Source organism: Epinephelus moara, chromosome 12, assembly GCF_006386435.1.
Source record: "Epinephelus moara isolate mb chromosome 12, YSFRI_EMoa_1.0, whole genome shotgun sequence".
Classification (NCBI taxonomy): domain Eukaryota; kingdom Metazoa; phylum Chordata; class Actinopteri; order Perciformes; family Serranidae; genus Epinephelus; species Epinephelus moara.
Genome location: NC_065517.1, coordinates 36,978,924 through 36,995,784, shown reverse-complemented (window position 1 = coordinate 36,995,784; position 16,861 = coordinate 36,978,924). Strand labels below are relative to the sequence as shown.

Here is a 16,861-nt window from a genome sequence, read left to right as displayed (position 1 = left end):
CAGTTACATAAGAAAAGTAATCACAAAGTAATGGCATGCAAAAAGTAACATTACTTTGATGAATTAAAAGTCACCGTTATATTTTTAATAGTTTAACTAGTAATCTGTAACCTGCTACATCTGGACAGTAACCATCCCCTCACTTTATTCCTCTTATGCATTACTTTGAGAACTGCAGGAGATCTGTTCAGTCTCCTGACAAATAGTCAATGTTCAGTATCGGCTGACAAATTAATTCCAATAATATTCAAATACGGCGGTGGCAGCGGCGGCTGCAGGTCATCTTTATTCAGCATTATGCTTTCTGCACTGAACATTGTTTATTCAATCTGCACCCGTGCCGGCCGCCGTCTACTTTGGAGTGTTCTGTTTTTCGAGCAATCTATTTCTGATATTGCTCTATTTTCCCTGAGACAGAGTGATATTTTCACACTGGCCTCGTAATATTACACCACCCTTAATGGAATCACGGTGCCTCCGCTTCCACCACCCACCCCCACCGAATCCCGCACCCCCACCCTTCCAACCCCCCCTTGTGATTTGAATAAACGCATTCAATTAAATCAAACCTGGAATACTGTAGCTTTTAATTGAAAGGGAATTATCCTCTATATGATTTCAGAAACGATCTCTGGGGAGGTAGTGGTGCTTTTCAACAACTCACCAATTAGACACTTGTCTCTTAAATGGAAACTACCTCCAAAGGAAATGCCCCGCATTAGGGCTTAATGATTTGGGCACTTACCAATTACGGTAGCAATGAATTTCTTTTCTCGTTAAAACAAGACATCATTTTATGGATTCATAAAAGCTGCAGTTCAGTATACTGTTTAAGTGATGGAGGGGCACTGGTGGAAGAAAGCAGTGCAGTCACGCCATATATGCTTTCACATGCTACTCGTATAGTATTACATTATTATTCTGGTCGGAAAAAAGTTTGAGTTACGTCCAAAACCACATTTACCAGTTTAAATGATCATGTAAATCATGAAGCTGTAAAACTGATAAAAACTAAATGAGGTTTGGCGCTTAAATCAAGATTTGTAAAATGTTTCTGTGATATAATCCACTGGGGATCTATGAGTTTTATCTCACAGGCTGTGATCAGAGTGATATCCAGTTAGTGCAGCCATAATATTGACAAAAGAGGGCAGCAGGCTGCTACTGACTGGCCAGACCGCCTCTGCTTCAGAGGAAGACGAGACTTGGCCAGAGAGAATCCAGGCCTGGTTTCGCTCACTGAAGGGGGCCTGGCTGTCTGCTCGCCTGCCTCCTTGGCTGCCTGTCTGTGTGAGTGACTGCGAGATTGGTTTATTTTAGTTCATCATCTCCCTCATCAATCTTTTACATGGGACTGGGTCAGCAAAGATGACAAAAGTGAATCGCTTATGTGGTCTAAAGTTTCTGGCAGCGACTCGGTGTGAGTAAACACAAAAGACTTGCTCTTCCCTTTCTTCTGCAACACCCCACCTCCCCCTCTTCCCTCCCCTGTCACCCGCTCCCACTTTCTCTCCCCCCACCATCACCCCTTTCCAGAGATATATGAAGGCAATGTGTGGATCTGGTTGGCTGTGTGAACTAGGTGCCAGACCACATCTGAGAAGCTGTGCTGAGGGAGCAGATTGCATGGTGACGTCTTTCTCTCCTCTCCCTGTTCTCTCCCTCGTCTTCTTCTCCCTTGCGCTCTTTCCTTTCTCACGAGGTGTTGGGAAGTGACCGTTGACTGACACATTTCTCCTGTCCTGCCGTGCATCTAACTCCTTCTCCCTCGCAGCCACATGTCCACTCCAGATTAATTCCCATTCATGCATTCTGCTGACTGGCTACTGTGACTGCTGCCGCTGTGGGTGGGGCAGATTATGGGGCTGCAGAGTGACGATGGCCCACCGACGGTTCGAATCAGGAATGAGATGCGTAAAAGGATGAAAAAAAAGGGGGGGAATGGATAGATGAGCATGGAAAAATCGGAGTCTCCACTTGGCCTTTTGAATTCAAACACATGTCCGATGTTGTAAAGACTTGTCAAAGTGGAAAGAAGAAAAAAAAAACAGGGACGGAGGGAATGAAATGCCGGGACACACTGGTTAGCGAGTGTTAATAGTGAAGCCTGAGACATCTCACTGGGCCATATGGAATTACTGAAAATGAAAACCATGTTGAGAACGTCTCCAGTGCAACATCTAATAGAACGAAGCCCTCACTGCTTCCATACATTTACCATGGAACGCTTCAATAGACTGAGAGAGGTCAGATCAACCTGTCTTGACCTTTTCTGACCAGTGACTTTAATTTTAGGTCCTCAAACTTTAAATTCTTTCAAAGATTTTTTGACGTCTTACCTTTATTTGACAATGAGTGTAGAGATAGAAAAGAACAATGAGAAAAGAGAGGGAACAAGGGTCCTGACTGAGAGAAGAATCAGTCACAGGATGTCTGCGGCTATCAGGCCCTTAAATTTAAGGTGTTTGAAGAGCATCTTTAAGATCATTTTTAACTACATTTAAGACTGACTTTTGGACAAATTGTCTTTTTGTTATTCAAGCATTGCATGTAAGTATGACATTAAGTAAATATGTGGTCCCATGCACAGGCAGGTTTAATGTAGGACTGGGGAGTGAGTTCTTTTAATTTACATTCTGCCAACAGGTAAGTGCAAGTAAGTGGTAGCTGTAAAGATTTGTAACATCAGAAATGTCGACTCATATTGACAAAGAGAATTTAAAAAATGGCTAAATTAATTCGGAGTCTTAGGCCTGCTGTGAAACTGCGCCAACTAAGGGCAACAAAAAAGTTTATCTTGGGTGCGTCAGTACAATGGACAACCAAGAAGGGACGACAGAGGAGATACCTGCACACCAATGCCACTGGGCTGGACTGCCACAAAAAGGTTCACAGGCAATAAAGTGTGAATTTATTCAGGACATCTGGGCACAAAAACAAGGTTGAGTAAAAACAGCAGGAAATGTTTCATTCCTTGATGACTGATAGTCAAGGATAGAAACATCTGCTGCTGTTTTCATTCACTTTTTACTACTTTTGCACTTTGAGCACCCTTCTTTTTGTGCACGGATGTCCTAAATAATTTGACTTTTTTTTGCGTTGATCTCAGCCTGTGAACCTTTTTGTTGCTGTCCAGCCCAGGTGCATTGGTGTGCAGGTATCTATCTTCTTTTCTAAATTTAATTAGATAAAATGTTTGCGACACTTAAGACCTCAGACATCCAAATTAATGACTCTTTAAAACCACAGTAAGTAACTTTTATGTCATATTAAGTTGCTGAAACTGTCACTGTTTCCTGACAGAAGTACATGTGACAGATAATCCTGATGCTTCTAATGGCATTTGTAAAAACCCACCACACCTGGACAAAAACAACCAATCAGAGCCAGACGATCATGCACACGCTGCACCGCCCACCTCCCCTGTGCATGCTCTCACTTAGTCAAGCTCAAGATCTAACGCACACAGAATCAGTTTTGGATCCTTTCAGGCTTCCATAGCTTTCTCCAGCCCAGAGAAGCTGCCTCAGTGTTTACTCTTGATTTATCTCAGACTCAGTTTAACTCTTTCTTTTTAGCCTAGTTTCTTTTCTCTGTCTCTTTCTGTTTACTTCTGTTTACAGTGCTCGACACTGCGATAAAGACTCCTCCGGGCTCTGATTGGTTGTTTTTGTTCAGGTGCAGTGTATTCTTGCAAATGCCATTCAGAGATTTTTATTTATTTATTTATGTTTACATATGTTGGGTCTCATGTACTACTGTCAGGATGCATTGACAGCTTCAGCAAATATGACAAAACTGTCTCTTTTTTTTTTTTTTTGACTTAAAGTTACCAGTTAGTAGTGCAGCTTTAATGACTGTCAAGGCCCAATATTATAAAATCAAATTTAAGACTTTTTAAGGACCTGCAGACACCCTTGTGGTATGTGCCTTAAACATCAGGCTACTGAGGTTCCCTGAGTTGTTATTAACTTCAATAATAAGAATAATAGTATTATGGCAGCATATGAAAATATATATTAATATATGATAGTATATGTATGTGACAATAATAATCATAAGTGCATAGATTTTATTTAAATAATTAGATTTATCAGTGTGAGATACACACACAATGATCTTGTCCACGACATGAGTCAAAAAAGTGACTGTGAATTTTATCTCCCATCAGACGTGCAACATCTTCTTCTGCTTGTATTAGAATTTCTTTACTCGGTTTAGAAAAGTTGGGTTATTATGAATATTTTCTTGATTTAACAATTTATTAATTTGGTCTATAAAATAGTGAAAAAATGCAAATAACAAAATCCAAGTTAACCTGTTAAAATGTCTTGTTTTGTCCAAGCAACAATCCAAAGCTCAAAGGTATTCAGTTTAAAATCATACAAGTCTTAAGAGAGAGAGGTCTTTTTTTAAATTCTCTACAACAATTTGAGCCCAAATTGGCTCTTCAGAGGAATAAAAAGGAATTTTCACACAAGTTATTTTTGCTGGTTTGTACTATTCTTCATACTGAATGAACATTAATTTAATATTTATCTGTCTTAATGTTTTATCCTAAGGTTTCCTTTGCAATCAGATTTTTATTTTGTCACTGCTGGAGGGCAGGTGGAACATATCAGGACATTCTGTATCCTTATGCAAATCATCAGCGCCTGCATACATAATACCGACATAAAGTATTCTTACATAAGCAGCGTACATACATAACACTATTGTCTGTTCGTGTACATTATAGCACTCACTACCAGCCTGGGAAGAGCTTTTCTTCTCGTATCTCCTATCTTTTATCTCCCTCCACCCATCCTGGACAGAACACAAAATAAGCGCCAAAATCCACTGAAGAGAAAGAAAAATCATCGGTCGTAAGTAACATACACTACCGACAAAAGTTTATGAAAAGCTGAATAGATTCTGTGGTTTCTCAGCAGAGTGTCAGAGTTCTGCAGGTGTGATCGACCGCTGTATCGACTTTCAAACGAGTCACTACAACATGATACACTTGAACATTTTGGGCCATTTACCCTCCATTTCCCTGATTCAACATGGTCGCCGTCCTTGTGGCTGCAAATGTAATAATTTCCATGTAATGTCAGATCTGACATATGAACTTTGTGAATACTTTAAAACAGTCCCAGCTTCATGTCTCATCCTGTTTCAGCTGGACGCTCCAGCCTTGGACTCTCCCGACATGACATTACAGACTCTGGAGACATGTTGCGTCCTCGTGACTTAAAGGTTAAGAACAAACACTAAACAAAACTTGGGGGGAAACAACTGGAAAGAAAAAAACTCTTGGACTTAGCCAAACTGTGAAAACACAACTCTCCAGGAACATGTGACTCACCAAACAAACTGTTTAGCCACAGACGTGATCTACTCCCTTCCAATACGGCCTCCGCCGCCCTTCCACTCACTAACCCACACACATATAGCACACACAGAAGACGGGTGCAGGGTCGGGCCGGAGCACATGAGAGAGACGCTTTGAAAAATAAGCCCTCATTTGGGCAGAGTGGATTCAGATGGCTTGGCTGCAGCTCAAAGGCGAGCAGCTCTCTGGGTCAGCTTATTATTTCAATGGATGCAAGGCGCTGATGTTCTCAAGTGTGGTGCACTTCAATCAAGCGACCCGGCAGCTCAGCACATGGGTCAAGGCTACAGTCTCATCTACGGGGTCTAAAGACCGGGCCCTCAGTCCCGGCGCTGCTATCCCCGAGTCTACTCTGAGAGATGAACTGGGCTCCCACCAAAAAAAAAAAAAAAAAAGGCAGTAAATTGAATTCGGCTGTGGCAAGGGAATCCCAGACCTGACCAAGAAAAAAAAAGACGAAGAAGAAAGAAAAATTACTCAAAGATGCCAAGTTTTGCAGGAGTGAGGGAGAGAAAAGACAGATGTTTAATTTCCTTCAGTGTGCGAGCGGTGGGGCTGAGAGGTGTGGATTTGTGGGGGGATGGCTGGGGTGGAGAGGAGTGGAGTTGGGGGGAGACTTCTCATGTTTGCATTCTGTCAAAGTGTTTGTGTTTGTGCTGAAAAATATTTTTCGACTCTTATTTTTCTCAAACAGAGGAGAGCGTAATTAACATAAGCAGACTCTCCAAACAAAAACAAACAATTAAACTCATGAGTCACAAAAAAGTATGGAAGCAATCTTTGTTGTTTCGTCTTTATCTTACTTTCTGGCCGGTCTCAAGCGATTCCTTGTTCATGCATTTACTTGTATAAACATACTTTTGTTTGTTCGGCGGAGGGCCGATTATTACCATAAAGGATTGCTTTCCCACTTTTAATGTTGCGGTGGAGGGTTTCATAAACACTGGACGTAATTCAATCACACATACAACACAATTGACCACGCGGAGCAGGGGACACCTCACACACACACACAGAAATATGCACATGCAGCCACTCACACATGCACACACACAACAAAAACAAACAGCTCAAACTAATAAACACTTAACACAACAGAGTGAAACACAATCACAGCTGAATGAGAGCCATCATGTGCGCTTGACCGAGCCTGTGCCTCTCTGACTGGTCAAAGGCAGCCTTGCGAGAAGGTTAACTGGACTATATTTGTTGTTATTCCACCGTGGGCATCTGTTCCATTGCTTACATTAGCAGTTATCGACTGCGCCAATATTAGTCATGGCCCCGGAGTTGTGTAATTCAGACTTACCAAAGCGTACCATCCACCACCATGGTCTGTTTCCCCCTCTAGCCATGCCCTGATAGGGTAATGTGGGGTGTAATGATGGCCAATTAGAAGGGATCACAAAGCAGGACATGCAAACAGAGCCCAACAGAGCAGACCCGGCGGAGCTGCGCCCTGCCGTGGCTGCAGGCAACTTTCTTTTCCCTGGTGCTGATCTCTTATCAGTATTTAGCCGAATGAGTATGGATTTCATTTGTGGCGAGCTGATCTCAAATCAGTTTCCTTGGGAACACATCTCTGAACTTGCAGTGCAGCGAGGCTGTGCTGGGCAGTGTCAGATAGTTGGACCACCCAGTTTCTAGCTGCACTGTGAGGCCATTGTGCATCCATGCAGGCAGCGCCCTGATTCATAACAGAGCCGATGGTCTATGTCTGAATGAGTGCAGTATGTGGCGAGTGGAGATAACCTCCAGCACATTGTATCAGTAATTGGCCCTGATGAATTGAACAGCCTCAGAGATTTGCTTGGTGCAAATTGAATAATGGTTGTTTTCCTGCTGTAGATGTGTTAGATAATGACGCCGCACAATGACCTGAGCGCACGCAGGACGTCGGTGTGTTTGTGTACCTGTGCATTTGTGTGTCCTTGTTCGTGCTCTTCTCATGTGTTACAGTATAAAGACAATTTAACCCTTGTGATCTGCTGACATTGGTTTTACTTTCTCATTGTTTTCAGTGCCCTCCACAAACACACTGCAGTGTGTGTAAAAATAATAACAATAATAAGAACAATTGCGGAATTAAGCAAAGAAAAGTACAGAAAAAGTACTTGAGTGGTACAGCTAGAAACAGCTAGAAAATTGTTGGCATTGTATGTTTCTGCGAACCAAAGGTAGGTTACATCTGCAAGTTATTATGTAGCAGATACATTGAAACTTTACATTTCAACAATGCTGTGGTTGCATGTGACTAGATTTAGAAACAAAACCCACTTGGTAATGGTTAGGAAAAGCATGTATTGGCTTAAAATATCTGGTTTGGGGCACAATCCTCGCTGGAAAAACACCCACGTCTCTGTAAGAAACAACCGCTTTTTGTGGCACTCTCCCTGCTGGGAAAACAGCAACAAGTCACAACAAAACACCTACATTTTGTGCCTAAAAAGCCACTAGAAAAACAGTGACAGGTTGCTAGGAAACAGCCACTTTTGTTGCCTAAAAAGCTGCTGGAAAGACAGTAACGGGTCACCAAAAAACATTTATGTTTGGTGCCTAAAAAGCTGCAGGAAAAACAGTGACAGCTTGCTACAAAACACACACATTTTGTGTCTAACAAGACGCTGGAAAAACAGTGGCAGGTGACTAAAAATCAGCTGGAAAAACAGTGGCAGGTCACTACAAAACACCCACATTTTGTGCCTAAAAAGCCACTGGAAAAACAGTGACAGGGTGCCAGAAAAACACCCACATTTGGTGCCTAAAAATACGCTGGAAAAACTGTGGCAAGTCACTACAAAATACCCACATTTGGTGCCTAAAAAGCCATTGGAAAAACAGTGACAGGATGCTACAAAACACCCACATTTTGTGTCTAAAAAGACGCTGGAAAAACAGTGGCAGGTGACTAAAAATCAGCTGGAAAAACAGTGGCAGGTGACTAAAAATCAGCTGGAAAAACAGTGGCAGGTCGCTACAAAACACCCACATTTTGTGCATAAAAAGCCACTGGAAAAACAGTGACAGGGTGCTACAAAACACCCACACTTTGTGCCTAAAAACAGGGTGCTACAAAACACCCACACTTTGTGCCTAAAAATACGCTGGAAAAATTGTGGCAGGTCGCTACAAAATACCCACAATTGGTGCCTAAAAAGCCATTGAAAAAACAGTGGCAGGTCGCTACAAAACACCCACATTTTGTGCATAAAAAGCCACTGGAAAAACAGTGACAGGGTGCTACAAAACACCCACACTTTGTGCCTAAAAAGCCATTGAAAAAACAGTGACAGGATGCTACAAAACATCCACATTTTGTGTCTAACAAGACGCTGGAAAAACAGTGGCGGGTGACTAAAAAGCAGCTGGAAAAACAGTGGCAGGTCGCTACAAAACACCCACATTTTGTGCCTAAAAAGCCACTGGAAAAACAGTGACAGGGTGCCAGAAAAACACCCACATTTTGTGCCTAAAAATACGCTGGAAAAACTGTGGCAGGTCACTACAAAAAACACACATTTGGTGCCTAAAAAGCCACTGGAAAAATAGTGAGAGGTTGCTACAAAACACTTACGTTTGGTGCCTGAAAAACCACCTGAAAAACAACGAAGGGGGGGCTACAAAACATTGATGTTAATGCCTAAAAAGCCACAGGAAAAATAACGGGTTGCTACATAATGGACATGTTTGGTATGTAAAAAGCTGCTGGGAAAAACTGACAGGTTGCTATAAAACACCCACATTTTGTAGGAACGTTTCACTTTAGAAACGTTGATATGATACATATGAAATGTGAAAATGTAACGTATTTGTGGTTTGCAGAAATGTTCAATGACAACATATTCGTCTGCCAACTGGGCTGGTTGTAACCCTTCCCTTTGCCACAAACTGGGCCTGTGCATCGAAGAACAATGAAATGACCGTTAAGGTTTTGTCATTACACCATAAAGAAATACATCATGTTTTACATAATAAATTGGCTATACCTCAACTATATGCTATATATGTAAATATTCCCTTTGATGGTCAAACAACTGTCCGAATACTAATGAATAATCTGTAATAAAACTTCAATAACAGAAATCAAGATAACCTTATGTGGGATTTTGGAGCGGTAAAGACGTACTGTCGACACCAATCACAAATACAGAGCACACAAATATGTTTGCATGTTTTACAGCCGGGGTCCCTGAGACCCCAAACAGAAGTTGTACATCGTTCTCTGTAGTCGCCTTCTAAATGATGTCATCAGTTTAAAATCATGTTTATTAGTAATTCTAATAAAATTAGCAAAAGCTGTGAAATATCAAGGTGACAAAACAATATTCAGTTTGTATTTGAGCTGTTAGAAGAAGGCCGGGGACATTTAAGGGTAAAACAGTTCCTTGGAAAAAAAAAAAAAAACTCTTGCAGAGCTTCTTCTAATGATCTCCTGATGACACTTCAGTCTGTGTATGCAAACATGACCAAGTCTCTCCCAAAACTGTAAACCACACATGCCAGAACGTTAATTTGTGATGTTTATGACAGAAATGATCTGGAGCGGCTACGACTGCAATGAATATATGACTGGCAAAAATATCGCTCATAAATACGATTGAAATCTGTGTCGTGTTAACAGTTTCTTCAGCAGAAATACCCACAACACAAGAAAATCACCCTGAGAACTGTCTGCCCAGTGTCGACACTTCATCCACACAGAACATACAAGTGGCGTCATAAGTGCCTCTTGCCTTATTTGTAGCCGTGGGATTAACTCATTCATGTGCACAATTCATCCTGTGAACCGATCGCTGCCAATGAAAAACACATGAATTTAGTTTCAGGCTGGATTCTCCCTGTTAATACTTAAAGTCTGAATTGCATTTGTCGTAACAGAAGATGGAAGAGATACAGAAATGCTTCAGATGTTTTACAGCCAGTTTTACCAGCAGTTAAAATTGCCTCACTTCATATACAGTAGTACCGCTCAGTGTCTGCTGGGTAACATGTGGGCATCTTGATACAGTATGGAAAAAATATAAAGCACGACCACAGACGGCGTGCGGGGTGTTACTCATTACGCAAGATAACATTTGGATAACATGTGAGTTCACCTCTAAATGAATCCGTCACACTGGGCACACACAGAGTCTGCCACTGCGAGGCCTGCAGAACAAGGTGTGCTGCGACGATGAGTTTTAACACACACAGTAATTTGTAATTTAGTTGGACCTCTGAGTTCCTGCAGGTGTTTTCAGAGTGTAATGAAATTGATAAACCTGTTATTTCTTAATGTGTTAATTAGTGTCAGTGTTCTGAAACTGTGCCAGCATCTTGAATATATTCTTACCTGAGGAAATAACTTTTAGTGATTTGTAGTCAATTTAATATTTTGTGCTTCCCTTCACAGCAATGGTTGAAGTCTGATCAGGTAGAGTCACACCCCTACATGGCTGGATCAAAGTGCCAGAGTTCCCGAGACAAAAATCAGATGTGGGGCCCCTATTTATTTCACACACATGCACAACTGAGATTATAGAAAATGACAGAAATCTCCTTAAATTCAGGCAAGAAAGCGATACAACCTAGTATGCCAATATTTTTGCATGGCAACATCGTACAAATACAGGGACGCAAAGAATCGATTTGTGTATCAAATCAATTATTTATCCTATAAATACAAATTAAGTTTTGGTAGCCCACTAGAATAACAAAATCAATTGCTTTTTCAGTCCACTGGATACATGTTGCTGCAATTAAAATGGGTGAAGTGAGATGACCAGACTGAAAACTTTATTTAATTAGATAAAACACATGTTGACAAAGTTTTCCTTTGGGGCCAAAATTTGTAAAAAATTGCAAAATTTGAAAAAGGCAATAAATCGCGATATATTTTATCACAACACTCAGCGTATCACAACCAATTTAAAATCGCAATAATATTGTATCGTGACTTAAACATCGTGATAACGCCATATCACGAGGCCTCCCAATCTTAGTGCACATACTCTAAATACTAAAAATTCAATAGCTTAGAACTCACCAGTTGCCAAACGGCAGACTAAAGCTGAAGCTTTTGGAGCCCTCAGAGGTCCTGGGTGGGTCTTGGGGAGAAGTGGTCTACTTTGCCCAGCTGGTAATCCAGTTTTGTATCCCTAAAGAACAGAGAACAGACAAACACATTAATCAGCTGACTGTTTGCTGAACCTATCCATCAAACATCAATTGCCCGATCATAGTTTAGCTACGGTAACTAGGCAGAGAGTGCAGGGGGCTGTAATATGACTGATACTTGGCATCTTAAGAGTTTGGAGGATGGTGTCCTTTTTTTAGCCTTTATCCAAGATAGCATTACGTTTAAGTCTTAAATCGAGTACATTCTCAAGTGAAACACTGAAGTGGAAAATACAAACAATAAAGCAAGCCACTGTGGCTAAACATGTAGCTTTAGCTTCAGTCTTTTAGCACTGCTTATTTACCCTTTTACACCACACTCATTTTAAACAAGTCAGACTGAAACATTAAATTGTTAGCCAGACAGCAACACCATTTTCACTCAACTCATGGAGCTAACATTGGCTTAAGTAGCTAGCTTGGAATTAGGGATGGCACCAATTAAACATTAAGTCCTGAGAATCTTTTTGACCAGATACGCATGTCTGTCTATAGTTTAATTTTGCTACTCTTCAGTTAACTGCACCACCTGGGTCTGGTGGGAGCTAGCTAGCAGCGCCGCTCATTCAGTGATTACCACTTGTAACGCCAAGCCAAACCAATAGCCTTGTGGTAAAATTGTGCCCACCCTTAGGTCTCCCCCCGGTCGCACAGGCGAGCAAGTGGCTAAATTTTGAGCCGCAAATTCCATTAAGCATTGTTGACTACTGTTAGCTCTGTTGGAACCGTTAGCAGTGTTGGCACTGCTAACGGTTCCAACAGAGCTAACAATGCTTAAAGGTCCTGCGACTCAAAATGAAGCCGCTTGTTCACTGGGGGTATGTGGAGGGAGAACGGAGGGTGGTAGTAGGTAATCGCCCAGTGAACAATGCCGCTATGCCCAAGTGGGTTGTAAATGGGCAGCAAAATGGGCGCTATATGGGATTGTCCACAGGTTCCATATTGGCCCCATGCTAGTTGCCCACATGAGGTGGACCCCATACCGGTTATACGAGGGCTACCTGGGTACCAAGTGGGTATGGGCCAAAAATGGGCATCCTATCAGGGGCCTACTTGGGTGAACCCACCCATGTGGGCAACTGTCATGGGGCCAATATGGAGCCTCTGGACAATCCCATATACGGCCCATTTTTCAGCCCGTTTACTACCCACATGGGCCCCACATACAAACATTGGCTGTGGTATTCACTGCAGAGCTGCCAAGAATAATGTTAGCTAACCAGTGGAGACCAGAGGGTGGGTGGCGGGTGCTATGTTCATGCATGTTAACGCAGCTAGCTGCCTGTGTTTCTGCAAAGCCAAGGGAAAATTAAATGAAAGACATTTACATCACGTGAGATTAAATGTTCACTACCTTTAAATGGAAAGTGAAATGTGGTGCTACAGCTCACTAAAAGAAAAGGCCTCATGTATTTCAACTTCTTCTCGATTTTTCCTAAAACTTAACCACGTATTTACCAGTTAATGGGTGTCGGGTTATTGAAAGCAAAATTAACAACACTGACATCCCTACTGTAATACTATGATGATAATTGATGGCTAGAATTGAGAAGCCTGGCTGTGAATGTCTATGTAAAATGAAAAATACAGTATTTTTTTAAAAAAAGACCATGAGTTCAGAGAATCTGCCCTCGATAGGTAACTTCACAGGTGTAGCAACAGTAACTAAGGAGGGTGGGGCTTAGCGTAGGGTCAGTTACAACACCTAAACCATTAACCAAAAACCTTACTGAAAAAGAGCAACATGTTGACACTAAAGCGTCAACAGACTTTCTAACTTTGCAGCATCGCTCTGCGCAGCATGCTTCTCAGTTTCCCTCCTGTTTACACCGAATGTGCACAACAGCTGACAAATGTGACTTTCCCTTATTCATAGTTTATTTTATCTGCGCTTCATCACAAATGCACATGAGCACATAAATTACGCTCAGCTATGCACGAGCACACACAGCTGATGCACATGCACTTTTTTTCTCTGCCTTTGTGATGCCTCCAGCGGGACCCGGAGCTAAACAGGCGATTGACACCCTCTGGTTTCAACTTCTGTGACCCTTCCAGCAGCCTGTGAAGTAGGCACAGAACAGCAGAGCGAGGCCGTTGGAAATATCTGCGGTCAGCTGCGCGGGGAGGAGGGAGCGAAGGAAAGAAACTTGCTTTTAATAAACAAGATAATGGGTGCCATACGCCCCTTCTCACACCACCGCTGCCTGCAATCTCTCTCTCAATCTCTTACTCTCTCCGAGCCTTACTCACACTATCTTACGCTTTCTATAAAAATTACATTCATTGTTTAAGAATGGGGTGAAAGGCTGGGAGAGTGTGAGAGACAGAAAGCAAGGTTGACTGGGAGGGGGAGTTGGGGGGCTGATCTTCAAACCAACAATTAACTGGCGTCAGGATGTTTATGGGCAGAGTTAGTTTAAGCGACCGGCCCTCAGTCAGTTCAGCTGTGTCCTTAAACACTCGGAAATCACACACAGCGAAAAAAGGCCGTCCATAATTCATTTTCAGATTTCTTTTACACTGGAATCAAAAGACTCTCTAATTGAACTGTTTAAATTCCTCATCAGTATCTCAGAGAAGGAGTCACCCTGCAGTGTGAGGAGTCAACAGGTCACACTGTCCTCACCAGAACGGGAACAAATGCCTGACAATACGCTCCTATCTGCCTCAATCTGGTTCCAAGAAGTTTGACGGCAGTCTGAGCGCGTTCCAAGAATCACAGAGAGGTGAGGACGGGCTGAAGGGCTGACACACACAAAAAACTCCCGACGATGAGATTTTAACTGGAAAAAGACAGAGCGTGCACAGACACTGGAGCGGGGAAAGTTGTGACGCCGTGTGCGTGTGTTTGTCTCTGGTTTCGGGGCCAACCCTCTGTGCTTGTCGGCCAGAGAGATGGCAGAGAGAGACAGTTTAATATGCAGCAGCGGTTTTACAAGGGGGGGTGGCACTTATTGTACAGTGTGTGTGTGTGTGTGTGTGTGTGTATGTGTGTGTGTGTGAGAGCGATATGCTTAAAGGTCCAGTTCTTGAGATTAAGTGCAGAAACAGAATATAATAAGTATGTTTTCTTTAGTGTATAATCACCTGAAAATAGGTACGCTGTGTTTTTCGTTACCTTTGAATGAGCTGTTTTTATCAACATAACGAGCACGTCCTCCTCTACGGAGATCGCCATGTTGCACCACCATGTTTCTACAGTAGCCCAGAGCAGACAAACCAAACACTGGCTCTAGATAAGGCCTTTCATGTTTCCAAATCGGCCACCATAGTTAGCAGGCCCTCTGTGACATGCAGTGTCAGAGAGATTCAGTGTTTTACTGGTTTAAATCACCTGGTCTGTTAGCCAGTTGCACAAAACACCTTAAGTTCAGATTTTCCTTAAAGTCCTAGTTGAGGTTTCCTCAAAATCAGTTGCACAATACACCTTATATTCTTCCTCTCACGGTTTCCCTGACACAAAAGATCTTAGTAACCAATGCAGGGTAAAAAAAACAAAACCTAATGTACCTTAAGTCTATTTTAACTGCAACATGACCGAGTTTAAGGTGATGACTGAAAAAATAAAGATGAGTGTTCTGCGATCAGGAGAACCCAGCGACATGCATTTGAATTTACATTATAGATTTGACTGAATTAATTTCCGTTGCATTTTCTTCTTACAATCATTTTCTGTTTTCTGGTCTTGTGGGGTCAGATTACCTCTGTAGTTTGTGCTTTCTAGGATTGTATTACCCCAGAAGTTAAATCTTTTCCTCCTCTGAGCAATAAGGTCTTCTTGTCTTCTTTTCTTCTGCCATTTTTTCACAAACTATGAGCCAACTTTGTGAGACGATAACAGGCGTCACCAGCGTGAGTCCAAGCAAATGAACAGTCTCCATGGAAACTTATCGCCGTAAAATGTTTTTCAGTGACCAGTGAAATCTTGCCGACTAACTTTTCTGGTTGACTAACGCTTGGTCGACTATTAGGGGGCAGCTCTGCTATAAATGCACCTTTAACTGACACTTTACCCAGCTCAGAGTGCAAACATAAGACAGACAGTGAAACTGGCAAACAATCTAAAAACGTATCTGTTTCTCATCTTATATTTAATCTGCTCATCATCATATCACCCGCAACTATCTCAGATAAAATCCTGTGTACGTCTGGTCTGAAATTTGCGTGAGGTGTGCACATTTTCACTGCATGTTCTTCCTTTATAAATATCAGTTTACGTGTAGGAAAAGGCATCCACATGGGTTTTATACTTGCACATAATTTATGCATGTCCTACCCCTGGTTCTTTGTTTTGCAGAGGAAGAGACCTCTGCGGCTAATTTGTCTCCCGGTAAAAACTTCCTGAACAACGAACACTGAGGGAATTCTAACCAGGAGTTCATGCCACAAAATCCTACACACTGCTTCTTTAATCCTTTGAAACCGGAGCAAATTAGCTTGATTTCGTTCAAAAACATAGTAAGAGGGCAACAAGCAATAAAAGAAACTAAAACAATAAATAAAAAAGTAAAAAACAAACAAGAAAAACCTAAACTAAAACTAAAACAAATCAACAAGGCACTAGTAAAAAGAGAAAATTTAAAACAACAAAATTAGTAAAACAATCAAAAAAAATAAAAAATTATAACTTTTTTCTTTGTTCCTTTTTAGAAAAATAATTTTCGAAAAAAAAATTTTTTTCCCTTTGCAATTTGTGGGACATTTCTTACCAAGTTTTTGAACAAGAAAACTGATGTCGCTCCAGGTCTCAAAGGGTTAAGATAATATGGACTGAATGAGGTGCAACAATCCGTCTCTGCCCTGAAACAAATTAGTAAAGGATTTCACAACGTTTGCAGCACAGGGTGTGTGGAAACCAGTGCGAGCGTGTCTTGCAGCCGGCCTGTTTTTATCCTGCTGGATCATTTATTTCAGATATCTTTACACAATCTTAGATGTCATAGAATATCTAAAGGGCAGAGTGAGATAAGGCAAAATCATTTTCCAGGAGATGGAGATGATTTAGTTCATCTAATGTCTCCTTTATTTCTGTTTTCCTTCCCCAATTAACAAATTAGACTACAGTTTCTGAGAACATCATTCAAACAAACTCACACCGTCATGTCCTGACCTCACGGTCTAAGTTGTCAAACTAACAAATTGCCTTTTATGTGTTTGACAAATCAGCTAAAACGCAGCTGCTCAGAACTTCGCTAACAACTATTTTTATGTGAGCTGCAGGAGATCACATTAACTGTCTTTGTCTTTTAAGGAGTCCTGAGGAAATTAAAGAGTCAGTGAGTAACCTTGTGTTTCTAGTCAAAAAAAAGCAGCACAGTGAGGAGCTGC

General features: G+C 41.7%; 2 protein-coding genes across 4 annotated transcripts in view; one reads left to right on the top strand and one right to left on the bottom strand.

Moving 5' to 3' along the window:
• Positions 1-16,861, top strand: part of LOC126398977 (hormonally up-regulated neu tumor-associated kinase) — a 987,429-nt gene that overhangs the window by 367,287 nt on the left and 603,281 nt on the right. The gene's annotated exons all lie outside the window — the stretch shown is intronic.
• The window catches only part of agbl5 (AGBL carboxypeptidase 5), a 230,639-nt gene that overhangs the window by 127,151 nt on the left and 86,627 nt on the right, over positions 1-16,861 (bottom strand). For both annotated transcript variants that reach the window (XM_050058663.1, XM_050058664.1), the window contains one exon: positions 11,400-11,511. The gene's annotated coding sequence lies outside the window, so the exon portion shown is untranslated. The remainder of the gene's footprint in view (positions 1-11,399; positions 11,512-16,861) is intronic.